The sequence below is a fragment of the Zootoca vivipara genome, chromosome 9 (assembly GCF_963506605.1).
Source record: "Zootoca vivipara chromosome 9, rZooViv1.1, whole genome shotgun sequence".
NCBI lineage: Eukaryota > Metazoa > Chordata > Lepidosauria > Squamata > Lacertidae > Zootoca > Zootoca vivipara.
The window spans coordinates 73,432,266-73,450,240 of record NC_083284.1 but is presented as its reverse complement, the minus strand read 5'-3'; positions in this window follow the sequence as shown (position 1 = coordinate 73,450,240).

Here is a 17,975-nt window from a genome sequence, read left to right as displayed (position 1 = left end):
GCAGTATACTCTTGGGTAGAAAATACAGAGATCTAGTTTCAGACATGTGCTCTAATCTTGGAGCTTACTTAGGCACATCTTCCTTGGTCAGTTACATTGTGTGAGAGGAGAGGGAACAGAAAGAGAAGACATCACTTCCTCCATCATCAGAGAAGAGGGGTGTGTGACCTAGCTGAGTCTAGGAATCAACCTCTCTGGTCTTAACCCCTTCATGCACTAATTAGCACTGATGTTTGATTGTAATTTCTCTCAGCCTCACTTCTCCTGCTTCAACACTGGAGATCTCCCAGAGACCATAGGATTGCACCCTTAATCACTTTTCATGCGTTGCTTTCTCTAACTGAAAACAGCTTTGTCTGGCTTCTGCCAAATATTTTACTTTGTGAAAATGGTATCAAATGATATCCCAATGCTGTGGGCACTAAGAATGGCAAATGCTCAGTTTGGTTCAACTTTCCCTGTCCTTATGCCTCAAATGTGACCTTACTGGTGTTTTACTCCCAGTGAATGGTTCTATAATTTGGGGAAGGGCAATATTGTAGGATTTGGACCCTCCCTTGCAATTCATTTTGTATTCTCTATAATTACTGACATCATAATAAATTCATGATGCAGTCCCATGAATGTCATTGTAATTTAGCATTAGTTAAGTGCTAGCTAATGAACTGTTGTTGCTCAGCATTTAATTTATGTAGATTTTAAGTGGTGTGTGCATGAATAAGTGGCAAAGGGAAAACTGGGGCTGAGTCCGAACTAGGTATGATGTTCTTCAATGGACTTCTTGTTTTTAATTTTATATACACACAAAAAAGACTCTACCAAACTAGGTCATATTCTACTCCCAAGTGTACAGTAGAGTTCCATATAAATGAGTCTTCTGGATAGCCAAGCATAGCTCTGATACTATTTTGCTCTACGAAAGTCAGGAGTATATTCAGGAAGCTCAAATGTAGGAATCATGGCTTTAATACAAAATTGATGCAGAAATTCAAGGGAAAACAGTTTTGTGAAACTGTCCCACCCTCAACTTCATCTCTGAATTATTTCACTGATTCCTCAGCACATTTGCTTGCTGGTAAGTCCCCCTGAGCTCCCTAGTGCTTACTTCAGACGTGGGTGGCGCTGTGATCTAAACCACTGAGCCTCTTGGGCTTGTCAATCAGAAGGTTGGTGGTTCAAATCTGCACAACGGAGTGACCTCCCGTTGCTCTGTCCCAGCTTCTTCCAACCTAGCAGTTTGAAAGCATGCCAGTGCAAGTAGATAAATAGGTACTGCTATGGCGGGAAGGTAAGTGGTGTTTTGGTGCACTCTGTCTTTCATCACGGTGTCCCGTTGCGCCAGAAGCCAGAAGTTTAATCATGCTGGCCACATGTCTGTGGACAAACGCTGGCTCCCTTGGCCTGAAAGCTAGATGAGCACCACAACCCCGTATTCACCTTTGTCTGGACTTAACTGTCCAGGGGTCCTTTACCTTTACCTACCTTACTTCAGATTATACAGTTTTTTGTGGGGGTTATTTTAATAAATAGTTATTTGGGATGGCTGAAACATGGCTCAACTTTCTATAGAAGAGTCTGCTGGAGGAAGGCCTACTCATCATTAAACCAACCATGGGGCATAAAAAGGTGTATGGAAAGCTTTAGGCAAGGATGCAAAACTTTTTGATCCTCAGAATCAGGTTGCCTGGATAGACAGCTCTCCAGGCCTGCATTCCAGCCGTGCAGAGTGTGTTAGACACACACATAAAGGTAAAGGTAAAGGGACCCCTGACCATTAGGTCCAGTCATGACCGACTCTGGGGTTGCGCGCTCATCTCGCATTATTGGCCGAGGGAGCCGGCGTATAGTTTCCAGATCATGTGGCCAGCATGACAAAGCCACTTCTGGCGAACCAGAGCAGCACACGGAAACGCCGTTTACCTTCCCGCTATAGCGGTTCCTATTTATCTACTTGCATTTTGATGTGCTTTCGAACTGCTAGGTTGGCAGGAGCTGGGACCGAGCAACGGGAGCTCACCCCGCCACAGGGATTTGAACCACTGACCTTCTGATCAGCAAGCCCTAGGCTCAGTGGTTTAACCCACAGAGCCACCCGGGTCCCTGCAGACACACACATACACAATTGCAGACACACACATACACTTTAACGTGTGTGCGTGCACACACACACACACACTGCACTCAGAATCCTTCCCATGCACACATCACATTTTCTCAATGTAGCACCCTAACAGCAAACCCCCACCACAAGCATACAGATTTCAGGAGAATTCCTAATTAATGGCAGGAAATAGAGAAACATGGTGCTTATCATAACGCTTCCCCAAACACCCACAAGTAGACGAGCACTTGCAGACCTTCCTGAGCAGTTCCAATGATTTCCAAAGATGCAGAGTGCAGCACAGAGATGCTCAAGAGCAGCCAAGCGCTCTGGCGGTGAAGAAGCAGCTCCACCCGCAGTGCTGTGGGTTGGATGGAGTGGGTCTGGTGGGCCACGATTTGGAGGTCTCCCTTGCATGCAGTGCCTTAAAGGGTGCTGAGGGGCTCTTCCTGCGCTCCGAGGGCAATTACAGAGCTGCCAATAGGAAAACCCTAAAGCTGAATAGGGAACTCCTCTTTCGGGAAGACTCAGCAAGCCGATAATCGATATCTCAAAGAGCCAGCAGAAGAAGCAGGCTGCGGAGAAGGCAACAAAGGTAGGGTAACTCATGTGAATTGCGAAACTCTAAAAGAACATGCTGAAATCCTGGCCCTGCCAAGCCGAACACTGTAACCCCAGGCTGTGCTCTCAAGCATGTTCCAGATGGCTGACCTACTATTTGGAGGGTAAGAGCAACCAGGCTGCTGCGTTCCCCTATCTATTGCTTCTAGTGCTTGCTTGAAGAAACACAGAAGACTCTCCGGGACACATGGGAGGAAAGGTATTTCTGTTATGTTATGTACTGAGCTGAATCCTAGAACAATAGGATTCAGAAACAGCGGGAGCTACCCAATCCAACTCCAGGTGGAAGTGAATCCGCAACCTGATTGGCCTGCTGGAGCAGCCAATCAGGCGGCTGGCAGAAGTGAATCTGCTACCTGATTGGCCTGTAGGAGCAGCCAATCAGGCTGCAGGCAGAAGTCAATCCACAATATAATTGGCCCACAGGTGTAGCCCTGAAGTAGCCAATCACGCAAGGCCCATTGTGTAAATAATGTATATAAGCAGATGGTTTTGGGAAAAGAGCCATTCTTCTTCTCCTCTTCTCCTTGATGACTATGAGCTGAATAAAGAGCATGAAATTCACTCTCGACTCCGAGTACATTTCACTGGCGACGAGGATGGGATCCTGCTGAGCTGACCGCCACCACGCACTGCACCGCAGCACCGCCACCTGCTGCACCGCTGCATCGCACCGTGCATCCAGGCTTCAGCTCCAGGACCCAAGGAACCCAGAATGGCAACCGACAGCAGCTTCTCGCCATTCAAACCAGCATCAGGAGACTGGGAAGGGTACGCCGCCCGTTTCAACTTCCTCCTGCAAGCGAAAGAAGTCACCAACGATGCCATGAAGAGGGCGACATTCTTCAGCGTCTGTGGAGAGGAGACGTTTGAAATCGCCCGGGCTCTCCTTGCACCTAGAGATGTCGCTACCGTCTCTTACAAAACAATAATGGAACGGCTGAAGGAGCACTTCTCACCACAGCCCTCGGTGGTAGCTTGCCGAAATGCCTTCTACGCAAAGCGGCAAGCCCCGGGGGAAACCATAACTGGGTTTGTGACCTCCCTCCGCCAAGCCGCCCTGCTTTGCAACTTCTCAGAGTTGGAGAACATGCTTCGTGACCGCCTCGTCGGTGGCCTGAGGGACGAGATGTTGCAACGACGCCTCTACGCCAAAAAAGACCTCACGTTCCAGATTGCTCTGGAGGAAGCCCTGGCAACCGAAGCCGCCGAGAGGTCAACGCAAGAGGCACGACCGGCCCCGCCATCCCAACCGAGGGTCTACCACGAAGACCTCACCGACGAATCCGAATCTGACAGGGAGGAAGTACACCGAGTACAGCGGCGCACTCAAGCAGCACACACACCACAGCAGCCTCGACGAGAAGGAGGGAACTGTGCAAGCTGCGGGGAGAACCACGAGAGGAGGACCTGTCGTTTCCGCAACGCAGAGTGCAGGCAGTGCAGAAAATTGGGACACATCGCCCGGGTGTGTTGGGCTCGACTCACCCGTCGACAAGCATCAGATGACCGACCCAGGAGCCCCAGGTCACACGGCACCATGCACCAAGGCAACTCGACGGAGATCACGGACTACCAGGTATTCCAGTTGCCCCATCCCAGCACAGAGAAAATTTATATAGAGGTACAGATAGAGGGAGCCCCATGCCGCATGGAGCTGGACACGGGTTCAACTCTATCCATAATCTCGGCCCGAACATTAAGGGAACTGTGCCCTAATGGGGGTCCCAAACTAAGGCCGGCCCCATTCACCCTCCGGGACTTCCAGAAACGTAAGGTCCCTACAATGGGGGTGGGGACCTTCAGGGTGCAATATCGAGGGCGAAAGCAACAATTGGACTTGCTGGTAGTTAAGGGCCCCTACGTTAGCTTACTGGGACTGGCATGGTTTGGACCTCTGGGGCTAGCCGTTACCGGGGTGAACCGCACTAGCTTACAAGTGGACGTGGACGCCATATGCAAAGAGTTTCCAGGGGTTTTCGATGGGGCATTGGGACGATATACAGGACCCCCCATTGCCCTACAGCTAGACCCCGCGGTACGACCCATCAGGCACAAGGCCCGCCGGGTCCCGTTCGCCCTGAAACCCCGCATAGACGAGGAATTGGACCGACTCGTGGAGCAAGGAGTGCTGGAGCCGGTGCCCAACGCCCCCTGGGAAACTCCAATTGTCACACCCGTCAAGCCTAACGGTTCGGTCCGCATCTGTGCAGACTACAAATGCACCATAAACAAGGCTCTCACGGCCCATGCATACCCAGTGCCAGTGGTCAGCCATGTCCTCGCCACCCTGGCTGGGTCAAAAATCTTTGGCAAACTGGACTTGGCCCAAGCGTATCAACAGTTGCCTGTGGACGAAGCCACAGCAGAGGCTCAGACGATTGTGACGCACAGAGGGGCATTCAGAGTAAAGCGGCTGCAATTTGGCGTTAGCGTGGCACCAGGCATATTCCAGAATCTAATGGACTCTCTCCTTAAAGGGATTCCTGGCGTCACCCCCTTCTTCGATGATGTACTGATCGCCGGGCCCACACCAGAGGAATTTGAGGACCGCCTCCGCTCCGTCCTGCACCGTTTCCAGACGGCGGGCCTCAAGGTGAAGCGGGAAAAGTGTTTACTGGGAGTGCCGCAGGTGGACTTTCTGGGATTTAAGGTGGACGCAGAAGGGGTCCATCCAACCGGTGACAAGGTACGGGCCATTTGTGAGGCCCCAGCGCCCAAGAGCAAGCCCGAACTTCAGTCATTCTTGGGACTATTGAACTTTTACCATGCCTTTCTTCCGCATAAGGCAGCGGTAGCGGAGCCCCTACACAGACTCCTAGATAAAAGGGCCCCTTGGGTGTGGGGCCAGCGACAAAGGGCCGCATTCCAGGCAGTCAAGGACTTGCTCGTCTCGAACTCGGTCTTGGCACACTTCGACGAGAGGCTGCCAGTGGTGCTGGCATGCGACGCCTCTCCCTATGGCATCGGCGCTGTCCTGGGACACCAACTCCCGGATGGAAGAGAGGTGCCGGTGGCATACTTCTCCCAGACGCTTGCTGCAGCCGAACGAAACTACTCACAGATTGACAAGGAGGGTCTGGCAATCGTGAAGGGCGTAAAAAAATTCCATGATTTCTTGTACGGGCGGCCCTTTACCATAGTGACTGACCACAAGCCGTTGCTTGGCCTGTTTGCCCCCGAGAAGCAGACCCCCCAAGTGTTGTCTCCACGTGTCCTCAGGTGGTCAATTTTCCTTGCCGGCTACCAGTATGCACTAATCCACCGCCCTGGGAAGGCGATGGGCCACGCAGACGCCCTCAGCAGGCTACCACTACCAGAAACAGGCCCCGACCCAGCGCCTGCGCAAGAGGTTATGACCCTGGAGCTGCTTCCCGACCGACCCATTCAGGCACAAGAAGTTGCGCACCATTCCACAAAAGATAGGGTCATCTCCCGGGTCCTGGACTGGGTGTGGCGAGGATGGCCCAGCAGCAGCCCCGGGCCAGAATTCGCTGGCTACACAAACCGCAAACATGAACTGTCGGCCCACAAGGGGTGCCTGTTATGGGGAAGCAGGGTTGTTGTTCCCCAGCCCCTCCGCAAAAGGGTCCTCACAGCCCTACACGAGACACACCCAGGGGTAGTGAGGATGAAGGCCCTTGCCAGGAGTTATGTGTGGTGGCCGGGGATTGACAGAGAGATAGAGGCCTGGGTCCAACACTGCCAGACCTGCCAAGAATCCCGCCCGGATCCCCCAAGGGCCCCAGTCCAGCCCTGGGAGTCCGCCCGACATCCATGGTCACGCTTGCACGTGGACTTCGCTGGCCCCTTCCAGGGAAAAACATTCTTCATAGTGGTGGATTCCTACACCAAATGGCTGGAGGTCGCACTGGTACCGTCCACTTCTACGGCGGCAGCCATCCGGGTACTACGTAAGCTTTTTGCAACCCACGGGCTCCCTGACACCCTCGTCTCGGACAATGGAACCGCATTCACGTCAGAGGAGTTCCAGACCTTCACAGCGCAGAACGCCATCCGCCACATCCGCTCAGCACCATTCCACCCTGCCACCAATGGCCAAGCGGAGCGCATGGTGCGGACCACCAAGGACAGCCTCCGCCGCATGACACAAGGGGACTGGGAATACCGCCTTGCCGCATTTCTTCTAGCACAGCACAGCACCCCAAGCACAACGACGGGCCGGAGCCCAGCTGAACTACTAATGGGCCGGCGCCTTGCAACTAGACTGGACCGACTTCACCCCGACAGAGCTCAGGATGAGGTAGTGGTGGGGAAAGGCAGGAACCCCCGGACATTTGTGGCCCAGGACGCAGTGTACGCAAAGAATTTTGGGGCAGGCCCAGCATGGGTACCCGCCACAGTCACCAAGGTGACCGGTCCCGTGTCGTACGAGGTACTAACGGAAGGGGGGCAATGTTGGCGCCGCCACTGCGACCAGCTACGGCGACGATTCCCAGGAGGAACCCGGGAGGAGAGCGGGACAGAGGGGTCCCAAGGGGACAGCAGGGCAGTGAGGCCTGTAGAGCGAGAGGGGTGGGCAGGGGAAGCAGAAGCAGTAGGCACAGAGGGGCGCCCCGAGGCTGGAAGGACACCGGAACCAGAGCCACAACCTAGTGGTTCAGTGGCGCCAGACCAGACAGCCCCGGCACAGCCAGCAGCCTCGGAACACGAGCCAGAACCAGAACCCCTGACCAAGGAACACCCCAGGCCACAACGCACACGGAGGCGGCCAGCAGACCTTGGGGACTACGAATGCAACTTCCCGGGCAGGACTGGAACTTAGAGGGGAGGGGTGTTATGTACTGAGCTGAATCCTAGAACAATAGGATTCAGAAACAGCGGGAGCTACCCAATCCAACTCCAGGTGGAAGTGAATCCGCAACCTGATTGGCCTGCTGGAGCAGCCAATCAGGCGGCTGGCAGAAGTGAATCTGCTACCTGATTGGCCTGTAGGAGCAGCCAATCAGGCTGCAGGCAGAAGTCAATCCACAATATAATTGGCCCACAGGTGTAGCCCTGAAGTAGCCAATCACGCAAGGCCCATTGTGTAAATAATGTATATAAGCAGATGGTTTTGGGAAAAGAGCCATTCTTCTTCTCCTCTTCTCCTTGATGACTATGAGCTGAATAAAGAGCATGAAATTCACTCTCGACTCCGAGTACATTTCATGTTATAATTAGAGTAGTAACTACAGTGGGTTCCTATTATGCATGCCTGGAATCCCTAGCCTGCCTTGCATGTCTAACTTCAATAAAAAAACACTTCAGGCTGGAATATTGCAGGGCTGCATATATGTAAAGAGAACCTCCATAGACACAGCTAGGAGAGGCTAACCCAGGGGCCAGCAACCTTTTTCAGCCGGGGGCCAGTCCACCGTCCCTCAGACCATGTGGTGGGCCAGACTATATTTGGGGGGGGATGAATTAATTCCTATGCCCCACAAATAACCCAGAGATGCATTTTAAATAAAAGGACACATTCTACTCATGTAAAAACACGCTGATTCCTGGACCATCCGCGGGCCGGATTGAGAAGGCGATTGGGCCGCATCCGGCCCCCAGGCCTTAGGTTGCCTACCCCTGGGCTAACCCTTCCACCTTGGTCTTGGTAATATATGGCAATACATTCATCTAGACTCAAATCTTACTCATCTGGAGTAATCTAGGTGGCAGATGTTTTCCCATTCAGTGGTAGGAGTCAGAGCCCTTCTTGTTGCCTACATGCCGACAGGAACTTTCCCTACTAGAAGGACAATAACAGAAAGTTGTCGTTCTCCCCTTCCTTGGCTTGTCCTATTTCCATTGCCCATACACTAAGATCTCTTCACCCCAACACAAACCCATTGGAGAGTGGCACCACACATCCTTTCCTCCCACAAACATCTGCCCTTTTCTCCAAGCAGAATAAAAAGGATAAAGAAAAGAAAAATTGAAGATGACAAAGTAAAGCACATAATAAAACAGATACAGAATGGAAAGAGCAAAAGGTGCAACCATATATATATATATATATATATATATATATATATATATATATATATTCTCAAAGTATTTTGGTTGGTATATAGAGCTGTGCCCTTGCAAAGCAACACGACAAAATGTAAAGAAAATAGGCCACATCAGGAAGCACTAGCAAAAGCTAAGAAGCTGCTAATTACGATCCTCAGTTAAAGGCAGCATTGGTGAGGAATATCTTCAATGGCTGCCTAAAGGTCTGAACAATGAGGCAAAGCACAAGTTAATAAGAAAGGAGTTCTGCTGTTCTCGGACCACCACCGAGAAGGTCCCATTTCTTGGGCTAACCAATCGTAATCGTGAAGCACTTCTGAAGCAGAACTCCACTTATGGACACCGTTATATGGGTGAAGGCAATTGTCCAATAACCTGGTCCCAGGCTGTTTAGGACTTTAAAGGTTAAAATTTAGGATACAGGAGAACCCACAGGCTATAGCACACCAAGCACCAAACTTTTAAAAATCTGTCAAGGCCATAGTGCTCATCAGAGGGCTAATTTCAGCTACAAAACATTTCCCCCCTAAACTAAACGCACAAACTTCTTAATTCGTTCCTATGACTCACAGAAAACATGGTCAGCAACACTGAAGACAGATAATGGCCATGGGAAAAAATCAGATTTGTCTTGAGGTCTTTTATTTTATTATTCTGCCAATAATTCAGTGAAACAAGTCTTGTTAATCTTACTCATATTTATATGTCACACTGTTCAGGCCACAATTTTCATTTGCAGTGTTTTGTAGAACTGGGGCTTTAATATTTCACAGAGGTAACTGACCCAGGTCAGGATCCTAAGCACAGTAGCAAAGTAGTATAATGGGTTAAATGGCTTGCAATGGATGCTGATTTTGACAATTCAAAGTTATTGTTTGCTAAATCAGAGTATAGATAGTAATGAGAGATCTTAGTGGAGGGAAGGGGACATAAGGGAAAGCACATGAATAGGAATAATTAGGAATAGACATCTCCTTAAAATAATGGACAGTCTTAGAAGACAAAAAGTAATTTTATAAAGTAAGGATTACTTTTTAAATTGAATTAAATGCCTGGATGTTTTAGCTGTTCATTCCTCCTTAATATGTAGAAGTTGGAAATAGATTAGAAGGAATTTAACATATTTTGAATATGTTTTTTAAGGTCCAGATAGGACCTTGATAACTTTAAGGAAGATAAGTTCAAGCTGAAATGGGAAATAAATTTGTATAGTACCACAGTTAATCATGCATGCCATTATTTAAATGCACAGATGCCATCAATTTCATTAAGTGTGAAAATAAAGAGCAAATTCTTAGATTATTTATAAATAGTATTTTACTTCTGCAAAAATTAAGTTATTTATGTATTATCAAGTTCTGTTCGTTAAAGGTGTATATCTAAATTTAAAGAAACATACATTTTTGCACATCTGGTGGTGGTGTAAAAAGATTCAGATATTTTAGCCTATGTGATGTTTTTAGGCAAAAGCTAGTTCTGCCACGAAGTTAAGCCTTACTGAATGATATGAGAGTTTTGTGAAACAAAATGTTAAATTGCCTGTTAATACACGTATAGCTCCTGGGATATTAATAGCTAGAGGAAGAAAGGCAGTGTGTCTCTTGTATGTGAACGGTTTCCAAAAAATGTGGTCTGTTATATTATTGAATCAAAATTCTGCTCTGATTTTTATCAGGGCAGAATAAATACATTGCAAAGATATGTTAAAGAGTGGGATTTGTTTGCATGTTACGGGAAAGTCAAATTTCCTGGTTACGGAGTCTGTGATCAAGGCATGGCTTTGAATCAGAAACTGTTGGCTTTTTCCTCTTAAGAACAGAAGAATCTGCTGGATCAGGCCAAAGGCCCATCCAGCCCCCCGCCCCTCCTGGCCTCACCATGGCCAACCAGAGGCTTATATATAGGAAGCCCAAAAGACCTGGGGGGCAACCAGACTTTCTCACCTGCAATTCACTGCAAATGGCCATGGAGACATCATGCTTCAGACAGTTAAGATGGTTCCCCCTCTCTTGATGGATGGGTAAGGCATTGATTATGAGGTAAGAAGGTCAAGAGAGATATTGATGAGCCATATAATATTCAGTATTCTTAGCATTTGCATAGTATGTATCCTTACTGATATGTGCCTTTGTGATATTTATTTGCAGAGACATTTGCATTTATTGTATCTGCAGATATTGAGATATTTGTTCATGTAGAAATATATGACTTGATGAAATAAATGTGATATCATATATGACTTACATTGTGTTTAATAAACAGCCAGTATTAACTATTCATTGTGTATTATTAAGCACTTTGTTCAGTTATGAACTTCTGTCTACTAAATGTATTAAATTAATGCAACAATAACAAATTTTTAAAATTATGAAAAAATATTTCTCCTCATCAAGTTATGTTTTACTTTTAGCAAAGGTGTGGAGGGTATGCAGAATATTCCAGAGCAGAAAGTTGAAAAATAATTGTTTTTACATTATATAATGGAAGGAAACTATGCTTTAACAATGTTGCTTATCATGAGTTGTCTATTTTCTAGATCCATATTTGTTTGTATGATGGGTACTTTGTTTGCTTTAAAAAAAAATATGAGTGGCTTAAGAAAAATAGCATTTCCATGTTCATTGTTAGGTGGCACTTAAGTGTGTGTTTCTCCTCTGGGCAGTGCAGGAATACCCTGCTGAATGGAAAGGGTAATAAACAATGAAGCAGCTGCTAAATATGGCACGAAAATGCTCCAAGCAGTGAAAGGGCTAATCAGCTTGATGGAAATCGCTTCCTGACAAGCCCAGGATTCCTGTGACAATAATTAAGAATCAGGTTTCCACCAAAGGGCTTTCTAACCAGAAGGGGTTGTAAATCAATAGGCAGCAGTTTTATCACAGAATTGGAATTAATTATTCTGTGTTCAACATCCTTTCTTACACTAAATGCTTCCATTAACCCTTGATTCCTACGAACGCCATTAAAATATGGTTCGCAATAGTGGCTGAAAGATAAAGCTATGAATGAGGAAGTTCAAATCTCATCTCTGCCATGACCTCCCTGGGTGTGGCCTTGGCCAGCCACTCTCTCCGTCTGCAGTATTTAAATGTTATTACAGTTGTTAAAACAGCAGAGAATCTTGTGACACCTGGAAAAACTAACAAATGTATTAGGGCATAAGCTTTGGTAAACTATAGTCCACTTCATGTATCTCATGAAGTAGAACACAAAAGTGTGGGATGTGAAACACAAGAGCAGTCAAGTACAACATCCCTAGAGTGGACATAAAAGGGGATGTCTGGACCAGCCAGTCAGAACATCCTGTTTCTCCTAGGCTGGGACAGACTTCCTCTGCATGTGGCTAGAGGTGGGCGTGACCTCACCTGCCCAGGTAACAAAAGAGCAGGAGTGGTCAGCCATCTCTCTCTCTCTCTCTCTCTCTGACCACATTCATCGAAGAAGCAACATCTGCTTAGCCTAAGATGCTCTCTTGGCTTCCTGACTACATATTGACAGTGAAAGTTTATGAAAGGACATGGTCTCCTAATAACTAAGAATCAATCTTGAGCTTTTAAAGCAAGATATCAGTTATAAGACACTTCATCGGTCCTGGAAGATGCAAAGAAATCTTGGAACCAAAGTCCAAATTAGCTGAAAAGGGTCGTGGATGAATCACAATGCAGGAAAGTATATATATTTTTTTAAAAAAATAAACAAATGTCCAGTAGCACTTTAGAGACCAACTACGTTTGTTCTTGCTATGAGCTTTCGTGTGCATGCACACTTCTTCAGATACCTCTCTATCAGGGCCGGCCAGCCTGCTAGTCTAGGAATCTAGCACAATCATATTAAAAAATTAAATAAAAGGATGCATCCCCACTTCATGCAGCACATGAAGGCCCACCCCACAAAACAAGAGACTCTTGGAATGAAAGTCAGTTCTCTTTGCCTTTCTTTGTTCAGCGCATTTACACGGAATGAAAAAAGAGCAGTGCAGATTGCAGCTGCTGTAGAGTTCAGGGAATGTGGAAAGACACACAGAGAGATCCAGACCAATAAAGAACAACTTACTGTAGATAAAACAACAAAACATGGATGTCTCAATCCCTATCCCCTGTCGATCATGTTGCCATGTTAGTTTACTGTTCTTCACTGATCATAGTTCTGTTGCTATTTCCTTTGTAGCTCGCTTTCATTCTGGTGTCTTTTTTTCTTCACACTCTTTTTCTTCAAAGGATTACTTCTAGACCTCCTCTTTGCTTCTTCTGCAACTAACACCAACCCTCTTTCCCCTTGCTTTCTCCCTGCATTTTCTGCCTGTCCATGATGAGCTTGTAGCACTAGGCATTGCCGTTTCCAGCCACACTCTCATGGAAACCATAGTGCAGGCATCCCCAAACTGTGGCCCTCCAGATGTTTTGGCCTACAACTCCCATGATCCCTAGCTAAGAGGACCAGTGGTCAGGGATGATGGGAATTGTAGTCCAAAACAGCTGGAGGGCCGAGGTTTGGGGATGCCTGCCATAGTGGAACAATTTACCTTTCCATGGCAATGTTCCCAGTGGCATAAGCAACTTTAAGGTCCCTTTTAAGGGGGAGCCACCTCAAACTGATAATTAATAGACAATGTGGTTTCAAGGGTAACAATTAATTTCTCTGTTAATGAGCATGCACATATACATACGGTAGGTGCATACTTGGAAAAGTATTGTTATTTTAGATAAATTTCACAAATGAATAATGGATTCTTATTTGCAAATATATTTTGACAGAAGTATACCAAAACCCAGTGCTTTTTTTCTGGGGGGGGGTGCGGGGGTACGCATGCCCCTAAATATTTTGTGAATCTAAGTTTGGCCTCAGTGAGGCGCAGTATTTCAATATGTGTAGGAATATGAGAGTACCCCTAAACATTTTTTTGGGGGGGGACACTGCCAAAAGCCATAAGGTTTTTAGTGATAATTTTATTGGTTTGTATTTTTTCCTGCAAAACCACTTTGAGGCTTTTTTTCTACCATCAAAGAGAGATATTTTTAATGAAATAAATAAATATAAATAAAAAGCAGAAATAAAAACAATTATAAAATGCTTGGCACTCCAAGAGAGAAATTCAGTGTCGGGCATGGACGTAGCCAGGATTTATGTTAGGGGGGCAGGCTTCATGTTAGGGGGCAGAACCTCAGTTAGTTAAGTATTTTTATTGATTTGCTTGATTTAGGGGGGCAGCTGCCCCCCTGGATACGCCCATGGTTTCAGCCTATTATGATGGTTCGATCAGCACAAACAGGCAGAACGAACTCCCCTCTCCTCGCCCATATGGGGGTCCCTCCCTACCCTCAAGCCAATTCCATTCCACTGGCTCCCACTAGCACAATTATTTAGTTGAATCTGGCCTCAAAATCCAGGGTTGACCCAAACTATGGCATCTCTTCTGCAGGCTATAGGCCCACTTTAGGAAATTGAAAGAAAGAATGAGAGAGGTTGTTTGGATAGCATACTCTAAAGGAGTCGTCATACACACCTGCTAAGCATTGAAAAAAATACATGGGAGGATTGTGCAGCCATTTGGACTAGCCCCACCTCAGTACATTCATCATATCCCCTGGCATTCTTGTATTTGGCACATGCAAGAAAGGGCTTGAAATGGACACCAACATGCTCATCACTCAAGGGGAATTCTGAGCCAATCAAGATCCCTCCTTATATGGAACAGTGTGACATCATGCATACGTTTCACATGCGCTAAACATGCGGAGGAAGTGCATGGCCACAAGGTGCAACAGCAGTGGACCTGAAGGTAGCCTCTATAAAGCTGTGACTCAGTCATGTGTGCTGGCACTATTAGACAGACCACTGGTCCAACTGGCTCGCTGTCGTCTACGTTAACTGGCAGTGGCTCTCCAGGCTTTCCGACGGGGTTCTCTCCCAGCCCTGTCTGAAGGTGCCAAAGATTGGACCTGGGACCTTCTAAATGTGCAAAGCAGATATAAGGCAGCTTGCTGTGTTCCTATGCATAGGCAAGGAGAAGCCAGCCAACAGGGTATGGTAGGGAAGAGAGCAAGAAGTAGAGAGAAGAACAGTGATAACCATGGATAGTGAGATCCCTGGGATGGTGGTATCTACTGTTTGAATTTGCAGGCCCCAAATATACGTGAGTAGGCAAGTTCGAGAATTAGAGCTCTGGCACATAGAAGACCTGACATTAGATCCCAGAACAGGGAACAGAGTGTAAACGTCCTTCCCTTTTGTATAATTAATATTCATGCACGGCATATAGCTGTGTCTGGGTCTGACAAAGCAGGAACATTAGGAGGTTTACTAAAGGTAAAGGGACCCCTGGCCGTTAAGTCCAGTCGCGGACGACTCTGGGGTTGCGGTGCTCATCTCACTCTATAGGCCGAGGGAGCCGACATTTGTCCACAGACGGCTTCCAGGTCATGTGGCCAGCATGACTAAGCCACTTCTGGCGAACCAGAGCAGCGGACAGAAACGCCATTTACCTTCCCGCCGGAGTGGTACCTATTTATCTACTTGCACTTTGATGTGTTTTCGAAGTGCTAGTTTGGCAGGAACAGGGCCCGAGCAACAGGAGCTCACCCGGTCGCGGGGATTTGAACCGCCGACCTTCTGATCAGCGGTTTAGACCACAGCACAACCCGCGTCTAAAGTAAACTAAAAGAATCTTAAAGACACCTAACAATCCTTCTATTTCAATACAGACAAGGGATTGCAAGGGGGAGAATTTCCATAGAAATTCATAAAATTCCATAGAACTGAAACTATAGGTGTACCATGCCCCATTCCATGTCCTGATTTCATGCTCTTTTGACACAAAGGATCTGCAGATGCGCGGCTGAGTGGTGCAGATTTCCGTTGCAAAATTCAAGCATAGTTTGAAAAATCATTTAATAGGTCAGTATTATTGGAAGGATTGCCCATAACAGCTGTTGTAACATTTGCTAGGGGCTCTAGATATTTGATACTATACATAATGAAGCATCTGTCTAGCGAGTGGGGAAGAGTGTGCCATCCCAAACACCTAAGTTCCATCCTTGGGAAGTATAACACATCTCAAATATTTTCTTAAAAAATCAAAGAAATAATAGGCTGTTCTAAAACGTACGATCCCCTAATGGCACAGTTTATCTGAATTATTTGCTACTTAATTGAAAAATAAGGATCCTGCTTCTTTACTGGAGCTGTATTATAGGTTGCGACGCACTGCAAATATCACTGAACTTAAGTCTGTATTGAGAAGGCTATTAAGTTTTCCAGACACCTTGGTGGAAACCCAAGTTCACTCCCAATTTTGTAAAGCTCAACTGTTTCTTGTTTTGTGACAGTGGAGTACACTGTGAGACAGCCAGAATGCAGATTACAAGAAAACTCTGGATGTATATGACTAAACAGAGAAAGGCTAAAAAGTGTGGTAGCAGCAGCAGCAGCAGCAGCAGCAGCAAAGAAGCAACTTCCAAGCAAAGCTTTTAAGAGAAGTCTGTGGCTTGTGGAAAACAAGCAATAACAAGTTGCTTGCTAAGCACCTCAAGGATTAGATCATTTGGATCCTATTGGATCATTTCCTACCTATTTTTATTAATGCTAATGTCTTTTGATGATATGATCTGTATTTCAACCAAAAAATGATGTTTCAACGTGAATTATTTCTCCTTATCGGTATTGTAGCATAAACAAAAATGTTCAAAACTGAGTGTGCTTTCTTATCTCTGATCCTCTTTTATTTTATTTATATTTGCTTATACTTATCATGGAAGGAGTATCAGAGCATAAGGCCTTAAATGCAGAAAATTAACAGAGCGCTCTCTCATCTTCCAGACCCTTTTTGACCTTATACAGGTCAGGGCATAAACCATAATGGATAAAAACAGAATGACTAATGGACAAGGGAAGGGGCCCAGACAGAACTTTGTACCCCTTGATAAAATTCCCATTCAGAAAGGAGATTCTCTATAGCTGCACTTTGAATATTGCTTGACCCCCTGAGTTGGTTGCCTGAGATTAGTTTTTCTTTGCTGCTGTTTTTTTGTAATTGTAGTTAATTGTTTTTAATTAGCTGTGTTTCATATACATACATACATACATACATACATATTAATTTGTTGTGAGTTCCTTAGAAACTCCACCCCCACCCCACCCCGGTCTAGAAGCAGTAAAAAAGTACTTCTTCTATAAATGAATGCATGCTTAAAACATACAAGGGGGTTTGAATAAATTTATTTATCACAATAATTTCAAGATCCCAATCTCATTCCTGCTGCTGAGAATCAGCATTTTATATAACTGCAGCCTTATATTTATAGTAAAGCGTGCTTTTATATCTTCCATCTACTTGTTTTTGGAAGTATATGAGGAAGAGAGTAAACAGCTCTTTTGCTGAGCAAGTTTTAATGCTATTTTACCCCTTAGAGAGGCTTTGCTGGTGTTTGCTCTTGCAAATTGCTCAGTACTTCCTGATCATGTGATGTGCAAGAAGCCAATAGAGCTCATGCTTGGTGTCATCACTTTTTAGTTCAATCATCCCAGGTGCTGAGCTGCATCATATTGAAGATGGCCTTTTTAAATTATGGATGATTGTTATCCATTATTGAAGACTTCTCTGCCCCACATAATTATTGCCCACACAAGTAATAACTGATAATTTCCTGGTAATTTATGTGACTTAAAAACAAGAAATTTTACCAAATTCAGGTATATATCTTTCACTCGTTCCCTGCCTGTTTTATTATGCATGTTCTTTCTTGTTTGGGGGCTTCATAAACTGGATCTTAAAATGTAATGATTTTGGCTTATTAAACCACTTCCCTACTTCCCCGTTGTTCACAGTAGAAATAATCACTGAGTACTTGGGTTCATCCTTTTCTGTCCATGTCCCCCATCTCCCATGAGTAAGAGCTGTCATCCCATTGGCTTTCTATATATGCATAGCTGCGTTCTCTTCTTTGTTCATCACATAGGGAAGTGATGAGCAACAATATGAACTTAGTCCTTTTGCACAAATAACAATAGGAGAGATCTTCAATTTCTCAGAACTAGGAAAGGGCTTGTATTTTCTCTCTCTAGTGATATATGTAAGATAAAGGGGGGAAATGGGATGGAGGAGGTTCTTGATTTGTGTAATTAACAAGTCCTGTGAGATATACTGTGCAAATGCAATGTTGTCATTGTGCCTGGAAAGAATTGTATAAGCCCGGTGCCAGATCTCCTGGGTCTAGGATGTGAGTAATAGGGCTTTGGGGGCTTT